Below are 7,468 nucleotides of genomic sequence, written 5' to 3'. Positions count from 1 at the left end.
CATTGGCTTCTGTGAGTGTGGATTCAGTCGCCAAAAGTCTCTTACCCACATTCCATCCCTCCAAACAGCTGAAACTAGCCAAGAATTTTAAATACATCTCCTCAGCTGAAGGTTTTTCATGCAAAAGAAGAAATTCCCTTGTCAGTTTATTTAAATTTTTCTTATCAGTCATGATTTGAGAGGAGAAAGGCTCTTATTTAGAGGCATTAAAATCCAATTTAAACTTAGAAATTGCACACACAATCAGCCAGAGCAAACATACTATTTCATTAATGGCAATAAGTCTGTGCTGCCTGAACTGAGACCTGTGCTCCCATCCAAGCTCTGCCTTGCAGCTGATCCCTCTCAGCACAAACCTGCACTCAGCCTTTGGATAAGGCAAAAACATCTAATGCCACAAAACCAGGGGGCCTCCATACATCCATACACTCTTCTGGTGATGTCAAGTGATCAACATCTGGCACATATTTCATTTCTATTTCATAGAAAGGTCTCCCTTGAAAGATCTGCCAATCAGTTGAAATTTGAACACAACCAGAGCACTGAGTGTCTTAGTAACCCCGAGAAATGTCACACTGAGTGACAGAGTCCTGTAGTGTCACTGCAGAGCATCATTGCTTTATCCAGCTGAGGTGCACAGCCATGCTGTTGCACTTGATCTTCCACTCCCTCATCTCTTGCTTTTAAACCATCTCCCACACAGCACCATCATTTTCACCAAAATTCCTGTTGTGCATAGGAGTCTTTACATTTGTAAGCTCCAGGCTGACAGCCTAAGGCTGTGTCTGTGGGAAAGAAAACTCCAGCACACCTGTGCGGATGCTGCCTCGCTGGAACACAGACACATGGCACACCTTCACAAGTGCAGCTGATGCCAGCTTGATTTTACATGACAGCAAAACAAAACACATTGTGCAGCTATACTGAGAACTGCTAAAACACAGAATAGATTTAAGGTTGAGAGGTTTTAGAGATTTGGAGCTGACAGACTGTGACTGTCCATCAGCTTTCATAGCCTAACTGAAGGCATGCTCTTTCAAAGTGAAAGAGGATTAAATAACTCACTCACTTTCAGAATATTCTTAATTCCAGTCTCCCTGACAAGGCTGGATCCCAGCATTGACAATGTGAGATGTATCAGATATCACAAATAACTACAAGTTAAAATTTTAATTTTGTATTTCTAAATTTAACTGATAAGAACAGATGGTGTTGCTTCTCTCTATTCCTATCTCTATTTGTGTTGTTTGGAAAGTATGGGCTATATTTACTGCTTTGTAAGTAACCACAACTCTGACACCTTGTTTCCCAGCATAATTTTTCTTATTCCATGTTGACTGGCACTGTCAGAGCACTGCAATCTGCAGAGCAATCTCCATGCTCATGATTAAATAGCTCTTGGTATTATTCATTTCTCTGGGAGACATGATAAATATACTCTGTACTTAAAGGTATGAATCTGAAAAAAACATGATATTTGAATATTTCAGCTCAAGTCTTGATAAAGCTAGACAGATATAAGAAAAATCAATCCCCCACTGGTCTCATTTCAATTTCATGGATTCTCCTCTGCAATCATAAAGCAGAGTAGTAGCCTGTCTGAATGGAAATATTACTTGTTCTAAATTGATCAATATTATACAGAAATGGACAGTAAGGGCTATAGACACTATGTGCTTGACAGACAAACTTGGAGATTTGAGTGGCCTTCTACTTTGTGGTCAGTGAATTTTGCTGCCCACGCCAGGACTGAAAATCAGCCACTTTGTAACATCATCTCTTGTGAAACATGCTGAAAAATGCAGCCATGGTCTGTGAGATTGCCCTCAGCATCTCCTTAAAAGGGACTAGCATACTGCTAGGCAAGTCTTCCCTCATAATAGGAGCATTTTATCCTGATGAAAATCAATGAAAACATTCTCTCTCTTCCATAAAGCCACTCCTTATCCCCCATCAGTAAAAGATTTATTTTCTTTCTCAGTGAGAAAGAAGGCACAGCTTAGGTCCACCAAATCAAGCACGTGCACACTGCACTGGCCTGGCTCCATTCTGTCTCTAGGTTTTAAGGTGTTTATTCTCAAAGCCTGGGAAACACTGATATCACCATGTTACACATCATGAGCAGACATTTAGAACTATACAGGTTGCATTTAAAAGTAAGAAACTGAACCTCAATTTCCCTCATAAAGCCTGAAGTTTACACCATCCCCCAGCTGGGCATAGATAGGCTCAGAAGCTAAATTTCAATATGATTTAGGTTACCTTCCACTTCACCTTTCTTCCTTCAACTTTTCAAAGCCCAGAAGAGTACCAGTAAGAATGTGTCATCTCTGTGTCACTGGGGTACAAAGTCCTGCTGTCTGGCCTTTCTGTATCCTCTGCTGGAATGTCCTTGTGACCACCTGTATTTAGGACAGTAATTTTAAGGTTTTGTACAAATGCTCAGACCTCCTGATACAGGTTGAATAAAAATAATTAATCCTAAGGAACTTAGTGAGACTGATTTCAGGAACAGGTTTTGCTTGTGAATAAGGCAAGATTTGACAGAAGACAGACAATTTTTGACCTGTAATTTGGAAACACCTTGCAAACATTATTCAGGTGTAAAATGTATTTTCAAAACAACTAATCAAGTGCTAGCAAATCAGTCGGGGGGGAAATTAAAAAGGGGAATGAAAACAGACTTAAAAGAGTAAAGAAGCTTTCTGTAAAGAATTACCTAAGTCATAGCAGAAGAGAAGAATAAATCATACATTAATACAGTGTACTATTTTAAAATAATGTCAGATAAACAAGGGAGGTAGCAAAGAGAAAGAAAGAAGGAAAAGGATTTAATTTCTCACTGAACAAAATTTTTACATTCTCCATTGTCATTAAGTCCATGATAAAATGAGAACCATTTCATAACAACTTTGAAGTGCACTTTCCCTCCTCCATTCCCACTATTTAAGCTTACTTAAACTTTGCAGCCTGAAGTAGAGCCAGCACATATACCAGAAAAATACCCACAGACTCAAACTGTTTTTTCATGGGTTCTCTGATCTCCAATTTTTATAAGATTTTATAAGTTCAGAATAAATCTTTCAATGTCGATTAGTCCATGACCAAATAAAACCACTGGGTGTCACTAACGCTCTACAAAAACCGCAGCATATTATTGAATTTCCCACGTATTTTCTGGTGGAATTACTGCCGCATGCTTTGGCAATCCCCAAGCCTTCATAAAATACCCACATATTTAGGACCAGCATAAAATTTAAGCAGATGACTAAGTGGGAGTACAGACTCTCAGGAGGTCTGTGTTTTCCTGAGAATCAATACTGTCTCTGCCTCAACTCTGACTGAATAGGATTCGATTTAGCAAGCAACAAAATCCTGCCACAGAACAATACATGAAAGCAACTGTTTCTATGCAGTCATTCTGAGAACAGAACAACCTAATTAATTGGTGTCAAATAGAACAACAAAGCCAATGTGCTCCTAGGGTAAAAATCAAGAGATCCTTTGTTAGCATTTTTTATCAACTGATACTAAAATCCAGCACTGACAAGAACTATTCATTGTGCTTTGTATTTCTGTGGGGTTGATCTGTAAGTGAGGTTTAGAGGTGAGGTTCTATAAACTAGTTCTTTTTTTTGATGCCAGTAAATTAACTTTCCACTTGCAAAGTTCTATTTTAGCCTGAATAAAGCAAATTAATTAAAAGGATTTCCTTTCATCAGGTTTAGGCAAGGGCTTTTTCAAGTGTCAGGTTGTCAGCTTTCTAATCACTTGACAAATGATAAATCACACAGGACAAAAAAAATCAACCCTTTTAAAGTGTTTTCACTATAAAAAAGGATATAATTTCTGGCAGAGTAGAACTGTATTTAACATTCAGTTTTCCAAGTACAATACTAAATAGTTCCTAATAGATTCTATATTGGAAGGATCAGCTGTAAAAACATCACTTCAAATATAAAACTACTAAGATCAGGTTTATCATTGCAGTTTAAGCACTTCCTTTTCTCATTAGTAATTCTGATTTTTCTTCTCTTTGATATTTTCAGTCTGAAAAAAGTAGACCATCACCCATTTCCCTGATTCTTGAAAATTGATTATTACTTAAAATGAATCATTTTTTTACTCTTTCACAATCATTCTAGAATACATTAAGGATAAGAAATAAAAATAAAAAAAGGTTAGGCTCACAACAATACATATCAGTGTATTTTTACGTCATCACCAGCAGCTCCATTTGTTCCATACATCATTCCAAAGTCCCATCCACATGAAAACTACATGCTGACTGACAGAAGACAATGTTTCTTTCCCATTCCTCTCCTAGTCCATGATTTCATTTTAATAGCAGATGGCTGACATGCAACACGATAGGGTCAGAGAAACACAAATGTAAAGTATGTGTACATCAACCATTTCTGTGTGTTACTGCTTCCCCTGCCACACCACTGGAACATCCAGCACATGTCCTCACTCCAAGAAACCTTGCAAGATGACACAGAAACAGTCTGGTCAAAACAAAGCACAGATAAGCTAACAAACTTACCCTGCAATTTTGGCCATACTTCTATTTTTCATTAGCTATGAAAGTATGTTTGTTATGTTTCTGTCACAAAGGAAGAGATATATATTCAAATGGCATTTCTATGAGATGGGGAATGATCCCAAAGTGATGTAAGCAGAGAGAGGTCAATCAAACACAACAAAGTGGTACTGCTGCACAGCCACTTAAATCCTAAGAATTGCTTCAGTACGGATTCTCTCCAAATACATTTTTCGTCATTAGTGTATGAAAGAAGATCCTCTGGGATCAGAAAAAAAGGCTTCATAACTGAAGGTTCTCTGGCATCAGCCCATTCCAAAAGAGCAAAAATCACAGACTTCTGGAAAAAAAGAGACCTAAAAGCCTGACTGGTACTAATAGAGAAAGCTGAAGATCTTGTCTCCCTCTTAAGAATAAAAAGTTTTCAACATAGGAAGCCCTATTCCTAAACAGCGATTCTGACTATTGAAGTTGTAAGACCCCTGTATATTCCATGGTTTATTGTACTCTTGCACTTTCATGGATGGGAGGGAAGAGTGTTTGCAGCCATCTATGTCCCTAGATATTTTCTTTAACTTAAAGCTTATAAAATATCTCAAAGGCTTCTGTTGTGTCTCTCTAGACATCCATTCTGTCAGTATAAATCCTTCCTGAAACATAATACATTATGTGAGGCTGCCTCTGAGGATGCTTAGCCATTTTTTCAAGGAAGCTACCAAAGCATTCCTTGGGAAATTATTCTGATCTATTTTGCAAGATTACTATTTACTACTGACTAGCAAGGAGGGACAGAAAAATTTTGGGACACTAACCTAGAAATTGAAGAATAAAAGTTTTAGAACAGAATAACTGAGAATTTAGCATACAAAAAGGCAGGTTTGTGGGGTTTTTGGCTAGCATAGGTTGTCAGAATACTACCGTCCACATCTTGTTCCCTAAGAGCTAGTACAGGAAAAGAATCCAGCATTTTTCCAGCCTCCACCCCTTTGTTTTGATTCTTCTAGTAGCTATTCCATTCCTCGGCTAATCTTCCTACTGCTTGTTCAACTATGGGGAGGAGAGGATTTAATAAAAGTTATATTCTCCTTTGATCAGTTACTGTAATAACAAGATCAAGAAAAATGTAGTGAATATTTTAATTTTTTTTTTAGGAGACATGTTAGGTATTTTAAATCAAAACTAAGTCTGCTGAACCCTGAGACGGAAATATAAGTGAAAAGAACTTTCAATTACTTCTCATTGAGCAAAGTAACCAGTTAGAAAAGCTTCATGAGACATTTCTTATGTCCAGCCTCACATCTGGTGAGGCCAGTGGTGTTTTCTACCACTGACTGGACCAATGAGTCAGAGGCTCCTCAGTTGCCATGACAAATATTTTACCAAATGAATCACAGAACTTACTCACAGCTAACGCCATCTGGCAGAGCTCTGAAACTCTGGTGGTTGTACTACCCTGTGGATACAACCGTGCTAAATACAGTACCAAAGACTGTTTCCCTCCCCTCTACATCCAGGTAGCAACTGAAGAAATTTCTGAGGCATGGAAAAACAATGCTCCAAACACACCTGCATATTTTTGCTGCCATTTTGCAGTAAATGCACGGTCTTTGCAAATTAAAAACAAAAAAAAAAAAATCAAAACCACCAAAACCTAACAAATTATTCACACTGTCTGCACTGGCTCATCATTTTTTCTCCCACTCCCATCTGTTCAGTTTCACTCAGCTGGAAACAAGAGAAAAAGCCAGCAACATTCAGCCACTCTGTTCCTTGGGAGTTGGAGCAGTCAAGAGACTAGAGTTTTAAAATTGACTCCTATTGCAGATATGTTTTTTAAATGCATTGACAATTATACATATATTGCAAATATGTCTGTTACCACCAAAAAAATGACAAATTGTATTGCCAGGTGAACAGGACTGAAAAAAATGTATATAACACCATAATTCCCTTAGGCCTTTGGGCTCTATAATGAAAACATATAAACCCACAAACATCTTTCATGAACTTAAATATTAGAGTGAAATTTAGTTGGAAGTGGAAAGTATTCCTGGTGCTTTTCCAGCATCAGCTCCCAGGTTTCCTAAGTTTCCCCCTTTTGGGGGTGGGAGAAAACTACATTTCAAATAGTTCAGCCTGTAGTACTCAAAATAATAAAAATTATTATTATTTCACATTTATTTGAAGTTTTGAATTCCTTTTCAATAAGTATTCTGGTCTATTTCTCAATAAAATATTTCCATTTTCTTCAGAACAAAGATTCCACTCAACAGCCAGGTCTGTAAATTTTCTGGGTTCTTTACATTAGAACAACTGCACAGATGGAGAATTTACACTGGTGCTAGAGGTCCAAGCACCCAAGCATCAAATTAAGCTGTACAAACCATAATAAATAGACTGCAAAGTAGATGATTTATATCTACTGCCTTTCTTAAGGATGGCAAGACCAAACAATCCCATCATTTGCAGAGCTGATCCAACTCTCCTTCTCAACATTATATACGTTTATTTAGCACCAAAACATAATGGAAATAATTAATCTTTGTGCTGGAACCAGGCCCAGTACCAGAACCAAACAGAAACCACTTTGCTGTTTTTGAGCTTGCGAGCATTACTTTAAATGTTTCACACAAAGCAGGCCAAATCCAAGGGTCACCTAATCCACTGCTTTCAGGGACAGTCAAATTGTACCATGGTGCTACTGGTAAAAAACTGTTGGAGCAGACAGCAGTTCATGCTGGGTGTCTACTGCTCCATGGATCCCCAGAAAGAACACGCTGAAGGTCAGACATAGCAACTATTCTCATTGCCAGCAAAATACTGACAGATCCTTTAGCTAAGAGAAAGCCGATGACTTCAAAACAAATTAATGAGGCACAAAGAAGTGTTAGGATAGAGAAAATCAGAGAGCATTTGAATATCAGA

The sequence above is a fragment of the Passer domesticus genome, chromosome 14 (genome assembly GCF_036417665.1).
Source record: "Passer domesticus isolate bPasDom1 chromosome 14, bPasDom1.hap1, whole genome shotgun sequence".
NCBI lineage: Eukaryota > Metazoa > Chordata > Aves > Passeriformes > Passeridae > Passer > Passer domesticus.
The sequence above is the reverse complement of the archived record's forward strand: the minus strand, read 5'-3'. Positions refer to the sequence as shown.